This window comes from Pleurodeles waltl, chromosome 9 (genome assembly GCF_031143425.1).
Source record: "Pleurodeles waltl isolate 20211129_DDA chromosome 9, aPleWal1.hap1.20221129, whole genome shotgun sequence".
Lineage (NCBI taxonomy): Eukaryota > Metazoa > Chordata > Amphibia > Caudata > Salamandridae > Pleurodeles > Pleurodeles waltl.
The window spans coordinates 1088205246-1088227656 of NC_090448.1; the positions used below are offsets into that span (position 1 = coordinate 1088205246).

The following is a 22411-nucleotide window of genomic DNA, read 5'->3' on the forward strand; positions in this document are numbered from 1 at the left end:
TGATCCGCATATGCATTTCCCAGAGAAACATAGTCCTGTCCTTTCGTGTGAGCACTGCACTTTACCACTGCAACTTCAGCTGGTACTTGAATGGCATGTAACAATTCCCTTATCCTCTCCCCGTTCTTCACTGGGGATCCTGAAGAAGTCAGGAAACCTCTCTGTGACCATAGTTGTCCAAAGTCATGCACAATCCCAAACCCGTATTGGCTATCAGTGTAAATGGTGACTTTCATCAATGCAGACAGTTGACATGCTCTGGTAAGGGCTACAAGTTCTGCTACTTGTGCAGAATAGACTCCTTGGAGCCATCCCGCTTCCAAGACCCCTGTTACAGTACAGACAGCATATCCCGCTTTCAAAATCCCCATCCCATCTCTTAGACAGGAACCATCAACAAAAAGAATTTGGTCATTTTCATCAAGCTTAGTGTCCTTAATGTCAGGTCGAGGTTTTGTGCAAAATTCAGTCACCTGAAGGCAGTCATGCTCGACGTCTTCAGCGTTCTCAATTTCAGCATTTTCTCCAGGAAGCAAGGTTGCTGGATTCAACGTAGTGCACCTTTTCAGCTGCACATTCGGTGAGCCCAGAATTAACGTTTCATACCTTGTGAGTCTTGCTCCAGTCATGTGTTGCGTTCGGGAGCGGGTCAAAAGTATCTCAACTGAGTGAGGGACCATGACTGTTACTGGGTGTCCCATCACTATTCCTTCACTCTGAGTGAGGCTGATACCAACTGCTGCTACGGCGCGCAAACACCCTGGGAGTGCTGCTGCAACCGGATCCAAAGTAGCTGAAAAATATGCTACTGGTCTGTTTACACCACCATGAGCTTGAGTCAAGACAGACAAAGAACATGCATCACGTTCATGACAAAACAATGTGAAAGGCTTCGTGTAATCAGGCATACCTAAAGCTGGAGCCCTACACATGCATTCTTTCAATTCAACAAAAGCATCCATCTCATCTCCTTTCAGCTCAATTTGATCCAAAGCATCCTTCTGGGTCAGTTTCAGTAAAGGCTTCGCTAGGGTCGAGAAGTTGGGAATCCACTGGCGACAGTAGCCCACCATTCCCAAGAATTTCCTCACCTCCTTTCTCGTCTTGGGCGGACTCATCTGAAGTACACTTGTAATTCTTTCCTTCATTATTCTCCGTGACCCTTTCTCTGTCTGGTGACCCAAGTATTTCACTTTCTTCTGACAGAACTGTAATTTGGAAGGAGACACCTTGTGTCCATTCCTTCCCAAATGGTTCAACAGAGCAATGGTATCGGCTGTGCAGCCACTTTCTGTCTTTTATGCAACCAGTAAGTCGTCAATGTACTGTACTAGGGTTGACTCGAATGGCAACTCTAACTCTTCCAAGTCTTTCTTTAGAACCTGATTGAATATTGACGGTGACTCAGAAAACCCTTGAGGAATTCGACACCAACTGTACACTCTGTCTAGGAATTTGAAACAAAAGAGAAATTGGCTGTCCTCATGAAGAGGCACAGAAAAGAATGCTTGTGACAAATCGATGACTGAGAACCATTCAGCATCGCAAGGAATTTGAAACATTATCACAGCTGGATTCGGTACGACAGGGCAGCATTTGACTATGATGTCATTTATTTTCCTCAGGTCCTGCACGAGTCGGACCTTTCCACTTGGCTTTATTAGTCCCATTATCGGTGAATTACAGGGACTGCTTAACACTTCTTTCAGTACCCCCTGTTTCACAAATTCGTCAATGAGTTGGGCAACTTTCATGAGGGTGTCTTGTGGCATGTGGTATTGTGGGGTCTGGGGAAAGATTGCATTGGGCTTTACAGACACTTTCACTGGTTCCACTCCTTTCATCAATCCCACCTCTTTCCCTGTCATGTCCCACACTTCCTTTCCGACTGTCTCCCGTAATTCGGCTGGAATATCTTCTTCAGTTATCATCGGGAAAAGACAAATCAGAGGATACTCTTCATCTACAGTTTCCATTTCATCCCCCTCTACACTGTCCTCTTCTTCCCCATCACTGCTCGTCTGTATCGTTATTCCTTCGTTCGAACACATGATCGAACAACCCAATTTGCACAATAGGTCTCTTCCTAACAGCGCTATCGGGCTTGAATCACATATCACAAACTGATGCACCCCTTGATAGTTACCGATGCTGACTGGTACCGGATCTGTTATTGGGTTCGTCAGATGCCTGTTTGCTACTCCCACCACTTGAACTGTCCTCCCTGAGAGTGGCAAATTTGGTACTTCACTGCTCTTAACCGTTGAACGTGTGGCTCCCGTGTCAACCAAGAATGAGACACGATGACCCATTACTCTTCCCTCTACGTACGGACCCCTTTGATCAACTTCCAAGGATGCCGCAAGCACACAATCTCCTTCTTCTCCTGAACTTTCACTCTCCCATACGTTGTTTATTCCACTCTCACTGTGTAATGGGAACTGTTGTACTGTGCCGTTTGTACTCATTACCTGACCCGTTACCTGTGGAGGAACCATCACTTGCTGCTGACTCATTGGCGCCAAAGGTATTTGCATTTGCTGATTAGGTACCATGGGTAACTGCTGTTGCATCGGCTGCATTTGCGTCATCTGCATACGAGGCATCTGCATCTGCTGCGGCTGCATAGGTTGTAATCCCTGCAATTGATTTATGGTCTGAAAATTTGGGTTTGGACCTCTCATTTTCGGTCCTCTCATTGTCTGAAATGCATTGACATCATTGTTTTGCTGACCAACACCTACACCTGCACCTGCACCTTCCTGCACCACCATCGGGCACTCGCGTTTCCAATGACCTACAATTCCGCACACGTGACACGGCATCACCTTTTTCATTGCCTGCACACCCGTCACAACCGTGTTCAAATCCGGACCATTATTCACAAAACCTCCTCTGCCTCTGCCTCTGGCCTGTGGTTGAAACGCCATGTTTCCCTGCAACTGCGGCTGCGGTTGCGGCACCTGCTGTTGGAACCCTTGCATCCCTTGCAAACCTTGCAGACCTTGCAAACCTGTCTGAGCTGCCTTAAGCTGCATCATCATCACCTTCTCTTTCAACTTTTTCTGTTTCACTTCAATTTCGTCGCTACAGTATTTCGCATAAGTCAAGACCTCGTCAATCGGTTTAGACTGCCAACAAATCAAATGTGACTTTATCATTTGACTTATTTCTGGTCTCAGCCCTTCCACAAATCTGAACACAAAATGGAGCATGTCCTTCGCCTCAATTGTTTCTGTGCCACTATAATTCTTGAACGCCTTCAACAACCTCTCATAGTAACTATGAATCGATTCTTTAGCCTCTTGGGCAGTTCGATCAATCTTCTGCCAATCCACATTTTTCGCGGGTACCTTAGTCTTCAAATGCTCAATCACCTTATAGTACAAGCTCATCACCATAGGTGATGGTGCGCCCGTCTCCCTGTCTCTCTCTGGTTCACTTGTCGGCCAACCTACAGCTCTTTTGCAATCCTCCCACAAATCTGCCGGAACCACAATCTCAAAGAGAGTGTTCAGATCTTCCCAGAGACATTTTGCAAGCTTCACAAACCTGTCAGTCTGCTGATACCATTCAATCGGTTTCTCTCTTAGTTTGGGAAAATCATCCGTAAAGGACTGAATGTCGCTTCTGTGCCATGGTACATGTACTAATTTTCCCCCTGCTGTCTCCCTCATTGGTAACATAGTTACTGTATCACTACTCTGCGGTCTTTTCTCATTGTGCTCTGTAGCACTGTCCCTCCTCTTATCCTTCCTCTTTACCCACCTACTTTCCCACTTGTCTAAGCACCTCCACACTTGTGCACTCTGCAACAATTCTCTAAGGTGTGCCTTCATACCTGCTGACCTCATGTGTTCAAAATCTGTGGTCCCAAAATCCAACCTATAGCTCCTGCTCAAGTGTTTCGTCTTGCCTATGTCAATCCCGTTTCTGTCCGCTACTTCCTGCAAACTTTTATGTACCTTGTTCACTTCTTTCGTGATCTTTGGACATAGGTATCTCAGCTCTTCTTCTGCGTAGGACTCTAACCTATTCACACCCATAGTCCCTTCCACCAATTCTTGTGCTTCCATGTTCAGCCTCATCCTATTCAGGTAATCTTCTCCTTTCCCACTGTCTGAACTTTGTGTGGAATTCAGACTGTTGAACCACTGTGTCAGCTGTTGCGCATTTACCCCCATCAGTGTAGCATTCACATCGACTGCCATCGATGGTTGCGGCAACTTTTCAGTATTCGATGTTAGGGGTATTATCAGTGGGGGGCTCGACCTCACCAGTGTTGACTGAGCACATATGGGACTAAACTCCATCAAGGATCCCGACCCAGTTGGCTGAGTCGCTATCGGAGTTATCCCTGGAGTGTTTTCTATGCACCTTCTTTCTGTCCCACTCTGCAGCATTGGTCCCTGACCGCTCATACCTAAGTTAGGCTGACTATACAAAGGTACCGGTGGACCTACAGTAATGGGTAGTGATATCGCGTCTGGGTTCTGTCCATTCCCCATGTTCTGAGGCATGTTCATTCCCACACCATGGGTCATCATTGCCGGCATGCCCATCTGACTCCCAGTCATCTGAGCATGAGCGTTTCCTCCCTGCATCTGCTTTTGGGGCATCAAAAACTGAGTTGATTCAGCCTGTGTCATTGTTGGGTTATAGCCATTCGGTCCTCCCCTTACGGTCTGCTCTAGAACCATTCCTCCACTGTTGTCACTGCTGTAGTACCCTGGCATCTGCGGCTGATAATTTTCTGCTGGTTTTAACACGGGCACATCTGGATATATTCTCCTATCCTGCGGTATCTGCGGGGTGAACAATAAACTCGGGTCCTTAGATCCCGATAGCGCTCCTGAACTCTGGGTTTCACTGTTCTGTACCGATGCCGGAGGGGCAGAACTGGTACTTGGACCTTGTCCATTCTCTGCATAAGGTGGTGGACGGTCGTTCAGCAATTGCATTATTAACTCCTCATCCTCTAACTCCTCTTCTCTTCTCACTTTTTCCTCGTCCTCTCTATCCTTGGAACACTTCCTGTCTGTCTTACAGGTAGCTTTTTTACCTGTCTCCTCTCCTTCCTTAGTAATGGCTGGAAACAATTTTATCCCCTGTAGTACATCTGACCTCCATACCTTCTGTGCATTATCCCACCTAGCATCCGCTAGTGTCTTTTCTACCTTTCTCATCCTGGTCTCAAACTTCTTCTGCTGTTGCTGTCTGGCCATGAGTTCCCATATTGCTAGAGCCTCAAACTGGGCTGGCCTTGGAGGCACCTTCATGTCATACATCGTGAATCTCAAATTCTCTAGAATTTTTATATTGAATGTCCCATATATCGGGAACGCTACGCTCCCATGTTTCTCTGTCAGTTTGTGCCATTGCTTTAGCCAAAGACACGGAGCTACCCCTTTTTCCTCCATTACAATGTAAGCTGGTGTGCCCTCGGGCGGCGTCTCCTCTCCTACGCTCGCTTTAATGTAAGACTCCCCCTTCATCGCACTCCTAAATGCTTTAAGGAATTTCATTTTCTCGCCTTTTATTTCACCAAGTTTATAATCAATAGGTCACTTTTTTTTTTTTTTTTATTCCACAAAATTTGTAATCAATAGGTGACTTTAATTCCCGGAATACTCTTCACTTGCCTTTCCCTTTCCAATCGAGCCCCACGGACTGCGTCCAATCCGTGCGCGACCCTTCTCTCCAACCAACCTATCCCAGCGCGGCTCCTAGTGACGTCACACTCACACACACTGCGGCTGACAAAGCCTTGCGGCTAGTCTTCCTTCACTCACCTCTTTTCGTAACAACTTCTTGCATATATTGCGAGCTACCAAAAAATAAAACAGATCTGTCGGTTTACTACAGGAAGGGTAACACAATCGCTTCAGGACCTTAGGGACCTTTCACTAGCCTCGGGACCTTTCACTAGCCTCTGGCCGCTATTCCGTCTTTCTCAGTCCCCACATTCGCAAGCAAATCTGACCCGCAGACCTACTCTCAACTTGTCAATGATCTGTTCTAGTGCACTTAGAATCTTGTCAGAGCCCGAAGTCGAAGTTTCTTTCACTCCCTAACACACGTACCGACTCGTTGACCACGCCCGATCAACCTACTAAACCGCCCAGACCACAACATGGATCAACATACTCCGGAGTCTCTTGACCTCGCAGGGCCCGTCTCAACAACAACAACCACGTGGACCTTTTTATGCACAAAGCGCCAGACGCACATGAAGTCCGACGACTTCCCTACTCTCACACTCGGAGTCGCACCTCCGATGTTTCTATGAAGTTCGACGACTTCTCTACTTCTACCCTCGGAGTCGCACCTCCGCTATCCTTAAAAAAGAAAAATCCTCGCAACCTTTTCACACACCCTGCGGCAATAAGCTGTGCAAGCGCAAAACCCTAACTTCACTCATACCATCACTAGTACCGCCAACGCTGTTTCCACACCTCCGTTCTCTCCATTCGCAAGCTCCGAGATCCCGGGAAAGTCGCGGTGGACCTAGCCCATCATCATTCTGTCAATCTATTTTATCCAAGAAAAATCTAATTCAACTTCTCGAATGAGGCCTCAAAATGCGTAACCGTTAATTCAACACCATGTATTTTAATAGTACAGGGTCCCAAAAGACGAAACCATCCTCTGCTACCATCTACTGATAGAGCGAACCGTAGTAATAATTTACCTGTGTTCGGACGCTCTTTAGGCCGATGAATCTTTTGACTAAGTGGGAACTCTCTGTACTCTTAATCGATCAGTCGCATCAAGTCAATAATCAATAACGTACATAAGCAACACCTTGAACAACATAACACTTAACAATTAATCCAGAATACATTTCGGCGAACCCTGACCTTTCAGCCAGGAATAACCACACCAGTTTATTGCAAAGTTAGTGAATTTATTTCCCTATATTAACAAAGCTAGCACAATATAAATGTGTCTCAACACCAAATGATAAACATATATGAACATTAATAGCTGTCCATAACGTCGAAACAAGTGTAATCTATGTAGCATTTGAATCACAAGGCATTCGATAATGGCAATGCAAAGCACTAATACGATAATCTGTAATGGCTAATTACGTACATTTAGTCAGCATAACAAGATCTCAAATTGCATCGTGCGACATATGGAATCCTCATCTAACCTCAAATTAGCATCGGCATGTGGGACTTCATGCAAAAACAATTTAGCAACATTAATTTAGAAAAAACTCCTAGCTAGGGATCTTATCAAAATCAGCAGTTGGTTACCTAAAGGAAACACAATGCAATTTTACAATTTTCCTTTCATATTTACCAATTACGATCAGCTTACAAGGAAGTCTTCGTCTCACAGGTATCGTTTCTCGATCAGCATGGGTACCGTTTCGATCGGCATGGGACGGGACTAAGGGGCAGGGGTGGACGGGGCGATTGCCTCACGGCGGCAAGGTAAAACTACTACTTCATGCAAAGGGATCAAATCAAAGTTAAAGTCTCTAGGGCAAGAATCATTAAAGTCTCTTTCTCTCGACTAGAGAAAGCATCAAAGTCTCTCAAAATGGCGTCGCTGATACCTACACTAGGATTGCCACCTGGCCGGTTTTATGCCCGCATGACTGGAATTTTAATGTTCATATAAAGTCCTCCTTAAGAATCATGTCCAGGCCTCTGCAGAATGTGAAAAACTGATCAAATGGCCTGTATGTTTCTCTGGGAAAGGTGGCAACCCTGCCTTCATGCCCCCATCGCTTACAAAGCCCCATACCACATCTCTCCCTCATACCTAACATGGAAGTTAAACATGCTAGGAAAATACAAAAGTTCAAGGAACAAAGAAATGCTCACCATATAATTTCTAAAATGTATTAAGCGAAAAAATCAAAGTCAATCATTTCCTGGTACAACTCCAAGAATCTGGAACAACATTCCCCCTAGCACGCAGAACAATTTAATACTCTGGCTCTAAGAAAGGAATGAAAGATTTCTGCTTTAGCCATCCGTTTTGTCCCCTCAATTTGAAAAGAGCTTGATTTCTTTTTACAGTTGTACTGGGGCTAGGAAAGCAGGCCAGCTATTAGTGGTCAGTATCACATTTCTGTTAAATGAGGCATGTCTTCAGAAGTTTTTGGAAAGTGAGCTGATTAAAGGTGGAACATGTAGAGGAGGAGGAATGTAATTCCATTTCTTGATTGACAGGTACAAGAAGACTCTGCCTCCCAGTTTGGATCGCTTAATTCTGGGAGGGGAGAAGCCTACCTAAAGAAGAGTGGAGCCTGTGAGCTCTGAGGATGTTCTGAAAAAAAAACAGGGCCAGTGCAGTGCCCACACACAGCCTTGTAACAAATTCATAAGGCCTTAAAATCACTCTCATTGCTAGTAGTAGCCAATGAAGCTTGGCTAGTTGTCTAGAAATATCAAACCTAGAGTTGGATTGGCAGGGTGGGCAATCGGCCATTGCTTGAGGCAAAAGCCAGCTTGTGGGCCAGATTTTAGAGTTGCAGATAAAATCAATTTTGCCTGGGCTGGCTTGCCCGCTCACGCTTAACCTTAAAGACTTCTGCAGCCTTAGAGCAAAGTTTGGAGCTCATTATAACCAGGTACAGAGAATGGCTGTCTCATTGGTGCAGTAGGACAATGAGCCATACTGAATGGGCACAGCATGTGGTGGGTCTCCTCCAGTCCAGAGTCTCTCAGCTTGGCAGTGAGGACGCTGGTAGAGGCTATGCTCTTCCGAGCATCACAGCGGGCACTAATTGTACCTGCGGTGTGCCTGTGCAGTGCCTGTGCAGGGAGACAGATTACGATTGGTGGTTATCTAAGAGGCTCTACTTATGTCTGCAGCAGACGAGCCCCAGGCGCCCACTGCCACCTTGTTACCCCACTGGGAGGGGACTCCTGTTCATCTTTGAACCAAAATAAAAAAATATGCAAACAACAAAAATGAGCAAAGAGAAAAATGTTTTTGATTACACAAAACTTTTTTTTTAAACTGTCTTAAGGGCCATGTTCTCTTTTTCCAATTTGGTTCACTGGCAGAATGCCTCGATTTCTTTGTCCTCACCGAACCATTCATTTTCCCTCTTTGCTTTAATCCCATCTTCCCTGATCTCTTCTTTGATAGTATGACTCAATCCCCCTTATCTCCATGCACATCCTGTTTTCATGGGGTATGCTTCGAGCCACATGCTCTCCCTGGTAAGTTTATTTGCTTGGTAGTTAGCATTCCTCCCTCTTCTTGCGCTATCTGGACAGTTTATTTGCTGCAGCTCTGTGTTAATGCCCATTCTCTTCCTGGTCCCGAAATTTCCCTGGTGGCATGTCTTTATCCAATTGCTTACCCAGATTAGATGGTTACCGCCTTGACCCACCTGTTCCTAATGGTCAATATTTTTTCCTGTTTCATGTTTTTACCTTTTCCCTGGCCATTCTGAGCAGTCCTTTATCAACTGGTTTTCTGACAGTGTGCCTAAATCATCATGTTCTGTTTTTGTGTCTGAAGTTCTCATTCTCTAGCCAGAGTGTTTTTGTTAAATGTCTCAATGTCGATGGCTTCTCTGGTTAGCCTGTTTACCTGGTGGTGCGCTTTGTCCCCCCAGCTATCCCTGGCCATTCTGTTTCCTTATCAATGCACTTTGATTGGCCTTCTCTCGCTATCAGTCTATTTTCTAGTGGTCTGTCTTAAGCCTCACTTGTTTGTTCAAGCCAGTTTATTTCCTCACTTTCCATGCTGCCCTTGGACAATGATGATATGTCTCAATTCCCAGGCTCCTCTGGTCAGTCTACATCCCTGGTCATATGTTTCGAACCCCATCTTTTCCCATGCCAACCTGTATTTTGGGTATTATTATGGTGGTGTGTTTCAACTCTCCAGCTCTATCATGTCTGTTTCCTTGCTGTTATGTCTCGATCCCTGTGAATACTGTGGCAAATGTCCTTGCCTTGTATCCTACACTGTTCAAAGTGGAAAACCAAACAGTGTTTCCCTTAGATTGCTATATCAGTGCATTAACTGGGAATTATGCATATTTGGAAGAGACCGTATTAGAGTAAAGGAAGTTTAAACTTAAAAATAATATCATTACCTAGAATTAATTTGGTGATCAATTGTATTTTTAATTGTAACAGATGGACCACCTTTGAGCATCACATACATTCTAAGTAGTTTTAGGTAAAACACCCTGCAGATGGTGCGTTCCCAGATTTGGAATTTGGATCATTTGGACTTAAATGAATAAAATATGGAGTTCTGCATACCTGTTCTGCAGATTTAGTGCGACATGAAATAGCATTCAGCATTTCCTTGACCAGTTAGAAAATCGGTTACTCATAACACTTCATTACATTTTCAGTTGAAATGCAATTAAAGGAAATTCGCAATTCTGTAATAGCAAATGGAATTCCAAACAAATGGCATGCATTGCACTGAGCTCTATTGGAAGTCAGTGGTATGATTGCCTATTTGGAACATAAGGGCATATTTATGAGGAATTGGTGCATGAGTTCCGATACGCCACTTCTCTTGCATCGCCCTTGCCCCACCTAACAACACCATGGTTGCACCGTATTGACAATAAAGCGTACCATGGCGGTCGTTACCACAACAGCATCATAATTTTGGACGCTGTTGTCGCGCTTTGCTGCCCTAGCATTATAATTTTTTATGCTAGTGCAGCAAAGCACAGGGAGGCCCACTGATTTTAATGGGTGTGTCATTTCAATGCCTGCCTTGAGCAGGCGTTAAAAATGACAGAAAAAATGGAGAAGTGAAATATAGTAAATTTCACTGCACCATTTTATCGGGCCTCCCTGTGTCAGAACTCACCCTGGCATACATCATGACTGGCGCAGGCATAATGTGGTGCAAGGGTTGCAAAGTGGCGCAATGCATGCATTGCGCCACTTTGTAAATCTGGCGCGGGGAAAGGCCACCATAGCGCCGCCTTAGCATAAAATAAATGACGCTATGGTGACACTAAGGCAGCACAATGGACAAGTTAATATGCCCTTTAATCTTTCCAACTTAATTATATAACAATACAACTTTGTTACTCTCTTATTTTGCAGGTTTGCAACTTGTTAACTTCATGATACAAATGGTTCTGGCAGGACGTGCACTTTTGCAGTATTCTGCCTTACGAGTACTGGTACTCATGAACAACAGTTTGCACAGTGCTCTGTGCAACATGTGCAATAATCCATCTACCTAGTACAAGGATTAGAATTTGTGACTTGAGTTAAATTCAGGCCCTTACAGTGAGCATTCAGCTGATGCCCTACCCTATTTTGATGCAAAAACAGCAGGTGATGGAAGGATTGCTTGAATTCATTTCAGCCATTCTAGAAAGAGACTCACCTTATGCAAATCGGTATTGGTCCTGCTCTATTAGAAAAAATGTCACACCCAAACTGCCAGGCCAGGCCCCCTCCAGATGAGAATACAAGCAACCCCAGATAGATTTTGACCTTCTTAGATCTCATCAGTGAGGTATAGCTTATGCCTTATAGCATAGTGAGCGTGGGACCCAAGTCTGGGAATAACCCTTGCACTTGGGGAACTAGGTGTAGGAAAGTACCCTCTTTCTTGGCATGGTTACCCCAATTTCTGCAGGTTGTCAGTGTGTTTCACTGTGTTAATTGTGATCCTGCTAACCAGGACCCCAGTGGTTATGCTCTCTCCCTTTAAACTTGGTTACTTAAACCACATACACCCCACATTTGGCATACTGGTGCCCGATGTAAGTCCCTAGTAAATGGTACCCAGGCACCCAGGGCATTGGGGTACCAGGGGATCCCTATGGGCTGTAGCAGGTATTATGCCACCCATGGGGACCCATGCAAAGTGCATCTGCAGGCCTGCCATTGCAGCCTGTGTGAAAGGGTGCAGGCACCCTTTTCACTATAGGTCACTACAGCAGGTCACTGTAAGTCAGCCCTCTGGTAGGCCCTCCTAGCCTAGAGGGCTGGGTGCAAGTACCTGTGTGTGAGGGCACCCCTGCACTAGCAGAGGTGCCCCCCCACGAGCTCCAGTTCCATTTCCCTCAACTTTGTGAGTGCGGGAACATCATTTTATACATGTACTGGACAAAGGTCACTACCTATTTCCAGCTACATAATTGTAACTCCGAACCTAGGCATATTTGGTATCAAACATGTCAGAATCATACCCCAATACTTTTGCCAGTATTGGAAGTATGATTACATGCACTCTGGGGGCTCCTTAGAGGAGCCCCAGCATTGCTCCTACCAGCCTTCAGGGGTTTTCCAGGCAGCCAAAGCTGCTGCCACACCTCAGACAGGTTTCTGCCTTCCTGCTGCTTGAACAGCTCAAGCCCAGGAAGACAGAACAAAGGATTTCCTTTGGGAGAGGTGAGTAACACCCTCTCCCTTTGGAAATAGGCGTTTCATGGTTTGAGAGGGGTAGCCTCCCCAAGCCACTGGTATGCTTTGAAGGGCACATTTGGTGCCCTCCGTGCATAAACCAGTCTACACCAGTTCAGGGACCCCCAGTTCCTCCTCCGGCACGAAATTGGACAATGGAAAAGGGAGTGACTGTAAGAGGCTGGCCTGGTTTGTAGTGGTACCAAGGGGTACTTACACCCTGCACCAGGTCCAGTTATCCCTTATTAGTGTAGAAGAGGTGTCTAGCAGCTTAGGCTGATAGAAAAGGGTAGGTTAGCAGAGCAGCTTAGGCTGAACTAGGAGACGTGCAAAGCTTCCACTATACCACTGGTGTCATATGCACAATATCATAAGAAAACACAATACACAGATATACTAAAAATAAAGTTACTTTATTTTTATGACAATATGCCAAAAGTATCTCAGTGAGTACCCTCAGTATGAGGATAGCAAATATACACAAGATATATGTACACAATACCAAAAATATGCAGTAATAGCAATAGGAAACAGTGCAAGCAATGTATAGTCACAATAGGTTGCAATGAGAGCACATAGGTACAGGGACAACACAAACCATATACTCTAGAAGTGGAATGCGAACCACAAATGGACCCCAAACCTATGTGACCTTGTAGAGGGTCGCTGGGACTGTAAGAAAACAGTGAGGGTTAGAAAAATAGCCCACCCCAAGACCCTGAAAAGTGGGTGCAAAGTGCACCTAAGTTCCCCAGAGAGCACAGAAGTCGTGATAGGGGAATTCTGCAAGGAAGACCAACACCAGCAATGCAACAACGATGGATTTCCGGACGAGAGTACCTGTGGAACAAGGGGACCAAGTCCAAAAGTCACGATCAAGTCGGGAGTGGGCAGATGCCCAGGAAATGCCAGCTGTGGGTGCAAAGAAGCTGCCACCGGATGGTAGAAGCTGTGGATTCTGCAAAAACGAAGAGGACTAGGAACTTCCCATTTGGAGGATGGATGTCGCACGTCGTGAAGAAGCTTGCAGAGGTGTTTCCGTGCAGAAAGACCGCAAACAAGCCTTGCTAGTTGCAAGGGTCGCGGTAAGGGTTTTTGGATGCTGCTGTGGCCCAGGAGGGACCAGGATGTCGCCAATTGTGTGAGAAGACAGAGTGGGCGCCCAGCAAGACAAGGAGCCCACTCAGAAGCAAGCAGCACCTGCAGAAGTGCCGGAACAGGCACTACAAAGAAGAGTGAACCGGAGCTCACCCAAAGTCACAAAAGAAGGTCCCACGACGCCAGAGGACAACTCAAGAGGGCGTGCACTGCAGGTTAGAGTGTCGGGGACCCAGACTTGGCTGTGCACAAAGGAAATCCTGGAAGAGTGCACAGGAGCCGGAGCAGCTGCAAATCACGCGGTACCCAGCAATGCAGTCTAGCTTGGGGAGGCAAGGACTTACCTCCACCAAACTTGGACTGAAGAGTCACTGGACTGTGGGAGTCACTTGGACAGAGTTGCTGAGTTCCAGGGACCACGCTCGTTGTGCTGAGAGGGGACCCAGAGGACCGGTGATGCAGTCTTTTGGTGCCTGCGGTTGCAGGGGGAAGATTCCGTCGACCCACGGGAGATTTCTTCGGAGCTTCTAGTGCAGAGAGGAGGCAGACTACCCCCACAGCATGCACCACCAGGAAAACAGTTGAGAAGGCGGCCGGATCAGCGTTACAAGGTCGCAGTAGTCGTCTTTGCTACTTTGTTACAGTTTTGCAGGCGTCCAGAGCAGTCAGCGGTCGATTCCTTGGCAGAAGGTGAAGAGAGAGATGAAGAGAAACTCTGATGAGCTCTTCTATTCGTTATCTAAAGAATTCCCCAAAGCAGAGACCCTAAATAGCCAGAAAAGGAGGTTTGGCTACCTAGGAAGGAGGATAGGCTAGCAACACAGGTAAGAGCCTATCAGAAGGAGTCTCTGACGTCACCTGCTGGCCCTGGCCACTCAGAGCAGTCCAGTGTGCCAGCAGCACCTTTGTTTCCAAGATGGCAGAGGTCTGGGGCACACTGGAGGAGCTCTGGGCACCTCCCAGGGGAGGTGCAGGTCAGGGGAGTGGTCACTCCCCTTTCCTTTGTCCAGTTTCGTGCCAGAGCAGGGCTGGGGGATCCCTGAACTGGTGTAGACTGGCTTATGCAGAGATGGGCACCATCTGTGCCCATCAAAGCATTTCCAGAGGCTGGGGGAGGCTACTCCTCCCCAGCCCTGACTCCCTTTTCCAAAGGGAGAGGGTGTAACACCCTCTCTCTGAGGAAGTCCTTTGTTCTGCCTTCCTGGGCCAAGCCTGGCTGGACCCCAGGAGGGCAGAAACCTGTCTGAGGGGTTGGCAGCAGCGGCAGTGAAACCCCGGGAAAGGTAGTTTGGAGGACCCGGGTCTGAGCTAGAGACTCTGGGGATCATGGAATTGTCTCCCCAATGCCAGAATGGCATTGGGGTGACAATTCCATGATCTTAGACATGTTACATGGCCATGTTCGGAGTTACCATTGTGACGCTATACATATGTCGTGACATATGTATAGTGCACACGTGTAATGGTGTCCCCGCACTCACAAAGTCCGGGGAATTTGCCCTGAACAATGTGGGGGCACCTTGGCTAGTGCCAGGGTGCCCACACACTAAGTAACTTAGCACCCAACCTTTACCAGGTAAAGGTTAGACATATAGGTGACTTATAAATTTCTTTGGACAACTGGGATCTGTTGTCCAATGCCCTTTTACTTTACATAAATAGCACCATGGTTTCTTTACATGATTTGAAGAGGATTTGGGCCCACCACCCCCACCAGAGTGTTTTTGTGGGCCTGATGAAGACTCATTTTTAGATTTGTCCCCACCCTTGTCAGAAGACTTACCATCCTTCTTCTTGCCATCCTTGTCACCCCCTGTATGAACCTTTCTGTTCACCCATGTTCTGACCCATTTGTCTGCCTTCTTTCCCAATTCTTGGGAAAGGTCAGATCTGAGTCCACTAGGTACTGGTGTAACAAATCAGACACACAATTATTAAGAATATGCTCTCTCTGGATTAAGTTATACAGGCTTTCATAGTCAGAAACTTTACTGCCATGTAACCACCCCTCCAAGGCCTTAACTGAATGGTCAACAAAGTCTACCCAGTCTTGTGAAGCCTCCTTTTTGGTTTCTCTGAACTTGATCCTGTACTGTTCAGTGGTTAAGCCATAACCATCTAGGAGTGCATTCTTAAGAACTGTAAAATTATTGGCATCACTTTCCTTCACAGTAAGGAGCCTATCCCTACCCTTTCCACTGAAAGATAGCCATAGGATAGCAGCCCACTGCCTTGAGGGACCCCCTGTACAACACAGGCCCTCTCAAGTCCAGCAAACCACTTGATAATGTCATCCCCCTCCTTGTAAGGGGGAACTATCTTGTGCAGAGTCCTAGAATCATGCTCTTTTACAGGATTACTATCTGTAATACTGCTGCTGCCACCATGGGGTCCAACCCCAACCTCTGTCTTTCTTTTTCTAAGTCAAATGCTTCCCTGTCTAGATCCAGCTGTTGCTTTTTAAGCTTCAGCCTGGACACTTCCACTCTCAATCTATTGAGTTCCCTTTCTAACACTCTGTCTTCAGGGTGGGTGGGTTGGGCATGCCTTGACACAGAAGAATGGTGTGAATGAACAGAGGGAGACCTGTCCCTAACAGATGGCACTCTAACAACCTGGCCTAAAGGAGTAACCTCTATACTATGATGAGAACTCACATCAGTACCAGCCCTGCTAGGTGGCCTGCTAAGGGGCAGGTTGAGAAGGTTCCCTTCTAACACCCTTACTGGGGCTACCCCAGAATCAGAGTGTGAACCATCAGCTAATTTCTCACCAGATGTGCCAACTATGGTCTTATCCTGTTCAATGAGCATATTAACTAACAATTCTCTAGAGGGATTCTTCCCTACCCCTAAACCTCTTTCAATGCAGAGACTCCTTTCTCCTTTCCAGCTAAGGTGGTCATAAGCAGTTCTGGACAGATCCAGAGTTTGACCTGTACCAGACATGATAGAAAAGGTTTAAGGGACAGAAAAAGAAAGATAAAGTTTCAGAACTTTTTAAGGAACAGAAAAAAAACTTTAAAAACTTTTAAAGAACTTTTTGAAAGTTTTAGAGGTACTTTTCAGCACTTAGCAATAGAGTAAGAGGAGAAAAGAAAAGCTTTTTGGTTAGGTGTACATACACTGAACTTGTTTTGTATATTTTTCTCTTATGAAAAGTACAAAATGACAAAGTGGTAAGTAGTTGCAAGTACTTATCCCACCGCTGCACAACCAATGTAGGAGGCGGGCCTGGTTTGTAGTGGTACCAAGGGGTACTTACACTCTGCACCAGGTCCAGTTATCCCTTATTAGTGTAGAAGAGGTGTCTAGCAGCTTAGGCTGATAGAAAAGGGTAGCTTAGCAGAGCAGCTTAGGCTGATCTAGGAGACATGCAAAGCTCCCACTATACCACTGGTGTCATACGCACAATATCATAAGAAAACACAATACACAGATATACTAAAAATAAAGGTACTTTATTTTTATGACAATATGCCAAAAGTATCTCAGTGAGTACCCTCAGTATGAGGATAGCAAATATACACAAGATATATGTACACAATACCAAAATTATGCAGTAATAGCAATAGAAAACAGTGCAAGCAATGTATAGTCACAATAGGTTGCAATGAGAGCACATAGGTACAGGGGCAACACAAACCATATACTCTAGAAGTGGAATGCGAACCACGAATGGACCCCAAACCTATGTGACCTTGTAGAGGGTTGCTGGGACTGTAAGAAAACAGTGAGGGTTAGAAAAATAGCCCACCCCAAGACCCTGAAAAGTGGGTGCAAAGTGCACCTAAGTTCCCCAGAGAGCACAGAAGTCGTGATAGGGGAATTCTGCAAGGAAGACCAACACCAGCAATGCAACAACAATGGATTTCCAGACGAGAGTACCTGTGGAACAAGGGGACCAAGTCCAAAAGTCACGATCAAGTCGGGAGTGGGCAGATACCCAGGAAATGCCAGCTGTGGGTGCAAAGAAGCTGCCACCAGATGGTAGAAGCTGTGGATTCTGCAAGAACGAAGAGGACTAGGAACTTCCCCTTTGGAGGATGGATGTCCCACGTCGTGAAGAAGCTTGCAGAGGTGTTTCCGTGCAGAAAGACCGCAAACAAGCCTTGCTAGCTGCAAGGGTTGCGGTTAGGGTTTTTGGATGCTGCTGTGGCCCAGGAGGGACCAGAATGTCGCCAATTGCGTGAGAAGACAGAGTGGGCACCCAGCAAGACAAGGAGCCCACTCAGAAGCAAGCAGCACCTGCAGAAGTGCCGGAACAGGCACTACGAAGAAGAGTGAACCGGAGCTCACCCGAAGTCACAAAAGAAGGTCCCACGACGCCGGAGGACAACTCAGGAGGTTGTGCACTGCAGGTTAGAGTGTTGGGGACACAGGCTTGGCTGTGCACAAAGGAAATCCTGGAAGAGTGCACAGGAGCCGGAGCAGCTGCAAATCACGCGGTACCCAGCAATGCAGTCTAGCGTGGGGAGTCAAGGACTTACCACCACCAAACTTGGACTGAAGAGTCACTGGACTGTGGGAGTCACTTGGACAGTGTTACTGAGTTCCAGGGACCAAGCTCGTCGTACTGAGAGGGGACCCAGAGGACCGGTGATGCAGTCTTTTGGTGCCTGCTTTGCAGGGGGAAGATTCCGTCGACCCACGGGAGATTTCTTCGGAGCTTCTAGTGCAGAGAGGAGGCAGACTACCCCCACAGCATGCACCACCAGGAAAACAGTCGAGAAGGCGGCCGGATCAGCGTTACAAGGGCGCAGTAGTCGTCTTTGCTACTTTGTTGCAGTTTTGCAGGCGTCCAGAGCAGTCAGCGGTCAATTCCTTGGTAGAAGGTGAAGAGAGAGATGCAGAGGAACTCTGATGAGCTCTTGCATTCGTTATAAAGAATTCCCCAAAGCAGAGACCCTAAATAGCCAGAAAAGGAGGTTTGGCTACCTAGGAAGGAGGATAGGCTAGCAACACAGGTAAGAGCCTATCAGAAGGAGTCTCTGACGTCACCTGCTGGCCCTGGCCACTCAGAGCAGTCCAGTGTGCCAGCAGCACCTCTGTTTCCAAGATGGCAGAGGTCTGGGGCACACTGGAGGAGCTCTGGGCACCTCCCAGGTGAGGTGCAGGTCAGGGGAGTGGTCACTCCCCTTTCCTTTGTCCAGTTTCGCGCCAGAGCAGGGCTGGGGGATCCCTGAACCGGTGTAGACTGGCTTATGCAGAGATGGGCACCATCTGTGCCCATCAAAGCATTTCCAGAGGCTGGGGGAGGCTACTCCTCCCTAGCCCTGACACCTTTTTCCAAAGGGAGAGGGTGTAACACCCTCTCTCTGAGGAAGTCCTTTGTTCTGAGGGGCTGGCAGCAGCAGCAGCTGCAGTGAAACCCCGGGAAAGGTAGTTTGGCAGTACCCGGGTCTGAGCTAGAGACTCGGGGGATCATGGAATTGTCTGCCCAATGCCAGAATGGCATTGGGGTGATAATTCCATGATCTTAGACATGTTACATGGCCATGATCGGAGTTACCATTGTGACGCTATACATATGTCGTGACATATGTATAGTACACGCGTGTAATGTTGTCCCCGCACTCACAAAGTCCGGGGAATTTGCCCTGAACAATGTGGGGCACCTTGGCTAGTGCCAGGGTGCCCACACACTAAGTAACTTAGCACCCAACCTTTACCAGGTAAAGGTTAGACATATAGGTGACTTATAAGTTACTTAAGTGCAGTGGTAAATGGCTGTGAAATAACGTGGATGTTATTTCACTCAGGCTGCAATGGCAGGCCTGTGTAAGAATTGTCAGAGCTCCCTATGGGTGGTAAAAGAAATGCTGCAGCCCATAGGGATATCCTGGAACCCCAATACCCTGGGTACCTCAGTACCATATACTAGGGAATTATAAGGGTGTTCCAGTATGCCAATGTAAATTGGTGAAATTGGTCACTAGCCTGTTAGTGACAATTTGGAAAGAAATGAGAGAGCATAACCACTGAGGTTCTGGTTAGCATAGCCTTAGTGAGACAGTTAGTCATCACACAGGTAACACATACAGGGCACACTTATGAGCACTGGGGCCCTGGCTGGCAGGGTCCCAGTGACACATACAACTAAAACAACATATATACAGTGAAATATGGGGGTAACATGCCAGGCAAGATGGTACTTTCCTACAGTGACCACTCCCATGTACATCACCCCCCCAGGAGTTGTGCCCAGAGCGCCTTCAAAGGGTCCCTGGGTTCTGCCATCTTGAATCCGAGATGGGCAGGGGCCTCTGGGAGCATCGGAGTAGCCAGGTCAGGCAGGTGACGTCAGAGCCCCCACCTGATAGGTGGTCACCGGGCTAGGTGACCAATCCTCCTTTCAGGGCTATTTAGGTTACTCGTCTGGGGTGGGTCCTCAGATTCAGCTTGCAAGATTCCAGCTGGACTCCTCACAATATCTGCTTCAACTTCTAGCCACTGGAACTGCATCTGGACCTTCCAGGAACCAACAATCTGTATCCACGACGAAGACTCTGCTTCAACATTGTTTCCACGGCTCTTTCCAGCTTCTGCAACATTTCCCCATTTATGCATTCTCTGAGGGCGGCAAGTCTTCAGGCTGCATGAGAAAGAAGAAAGAATCTTCCTTGGAGAGAAGGAGTCACTCCCCTGCATCTGCAGGCACCAACTGCGACAACGACCGGCTGCAAGGAACTCCTCTCATCCTGAGCTGCGTGGATCCTGCATCACGGGTGGTGGTCAGGAGTGGTCACCTCTGTTATCTCTACCAGCTTTCCAACTTTAGCGGAGGTAAGCCTTTGCCTTCCCATGCAGGACAGTACCCCCATGCACAGCGTCTCTTGCAGCTACCAAGGCTTGGTGGCGTCTCCTCCAAGGGAACTCCAGGCTCCGAGTAGCTCCAGCCCCCAGCACTCTTCCCTGTGACACACAGCCCTCTGCGTGCTTCTCCTGCGGTGTGGGACCCTTCTCCAGTTGTGCTGCATGGGCTCTTCTGCGACTTCTGTGTCCCCGTCCTGTGGGGTATGACTTTACTTCTGTGGACTCTCTGCATCGCTGAGACTCCCCTATGTGCATTGAGTGTTCCTGGCCCTCGCTGGTCCCCGGCAGCTCCACTTCCTGCCAACCACGATTTTTGCCTTTGCCAAGACTTGTTGATGGATTTCCTGGACCAAAACCAGACTGCAATCCTCCATCCGGCGTGGAACATCATCTGCATCCTCCAAGAACTCTTCACTGACTCCACGGCTGCAGTACTGACCTTCTTTGTCCCACCATCGGCCAACTCCTGCAATCCCAGACTGGTGGTAGCTGCTCCTTCCACTACTGGTCACTTCTGCGACTTCTGGACTTGGTCCCCTTCTTTTTCAGGTCATCTTCTACAGGAATCCACTGCTGATTTCTTGCAGTCTTGTCTGGGGGTTGCAGACAACCCCCAGACAAGACTGCAAGAAATCAGTCCTTTGTTCTAGTCCTTTGCGTGGTTTGGGGAAAATCCAGTAACTTACTCCTTTCTTCCTGGTCACTGTGGGGTACTCCAGTACTTACATTGGGGTGTTCCTAGTACCTCCAGCTCCCCTCTACTGATTGCACTTCCTTGGGTGAAAACCGACCTTTGCATTCCACTTTTTTAGTATATGGTTTGGTCTCCCCCTAGGCCTACATTATTGCCTATTGCATTTCACTGTTTTCTGTCCTTTTCTATGCCTATCTCTGATTGCTAGTGTACCTAATTTAGTGTGTTTAATTACCTCCTATTGGAGAATTGCCTTTCTAGTAATTTGGTATTTGAGTTACTAAAATAAAGTACCTTGATTTTTGTAACACTGTGTGGTTCTTTCATGTGTGTAAGTGCTGTGTGACAACAAGTGGTATTGCATGAGCTTTGCATGTCTCCTAGATAAGCCTTGGCTGCTCATCCACAGATATCTCTAGAAAGCCTGGCTTATAGACACTTTCTACATTACACTAATAGGGGAACCCTGGACATGGTATAAGGGTAAGTACCATAGGTACCCACCGCTCACCAGGCCAGCTTTCTAAACTAGACAAAAACAACCAGGTGATAGAAAAAATGCTTAAATTAATCTCAGCCACTGTCAATCGCTGTGTCAATCGCTCTGGGCCGCATTGCTTCTAACCCATTTTTCAGCAACTGGAATTAGTCAGCTGCAGGTTATGGAAAGGCCTGTGAAGGAAGTACAGCGAAAGACTGCAGTTATCTTACGGCGGTTGTTTTCTGTACCAGATTGTATAATGAACCCTACAACTATCACTTAGCACAAAAAAACGTAAGATGCAGGCATGATGTAACAGCCCCAGCCTTTCCTTTCAAAAGCCCTGGCGTGTAGAGATACGCATTGTTAAAGCCAATATGTCTCAGTTGTGAAACCAATTGGGTTTGCCATGCTTTTCACCCTAGAAAGCAGCAAATCATCCATGACGGCCACCTTAGAATGGAATTTCTAAAGCGCCGACAGGCCTTTCATCCTTTTTTGCTGTGGAACATGCCCAATGAGTGCCTGCATGACGCCCTTTGCTGAGAGTCCCCTTGACGGATGTTGGCCAGGATTTTGCACTTTAAGAACAAAGACATGATCCTGCAAGTGGTCAAACTTGGGGGCCGCCTGTCACATGACAGTTCCCATATCATGATGTTGCCTAACTACACGATTGCAGTCCAGCACCTCTGCAGTTCCTACTTGGCTGTCAAGCACCAGCTGACAGAAACTAGCTATAAATACTCACTGCTGTTCTCTGCTGAATCGAAGATCATAGCTGGCCAGTGCACATACTGCTTTATGGACCCAGCAGATGCTTGCAGCTGAGTGGAACAGCAGCAAACCACATCAGTGACAGCAGAAAGTGCTTGAAACAACTCGCACCATGAGGGGAGCAGTGGCCAGGCTGGATCTCCCTCTGGCAAATATGTTACTAACACTCCCT

At 47.1% G+C, this 22411-nt stretch overlaps 1 protein-coding gene across 1 annotated transcript in view; it reads left to right on the forward strand.

Moving 5' to 3' along the window:
• The window catches only part of LOC138260353 (cytosolic phospholipase A2 delta-like), a 237588-nt gene that overhangs the window by 13089 nt on the left and 202088 nt on the right, over window positions 1-22411 (forward strand). The gene's annotated exons all lie outside the window — the stretch shown is intronic.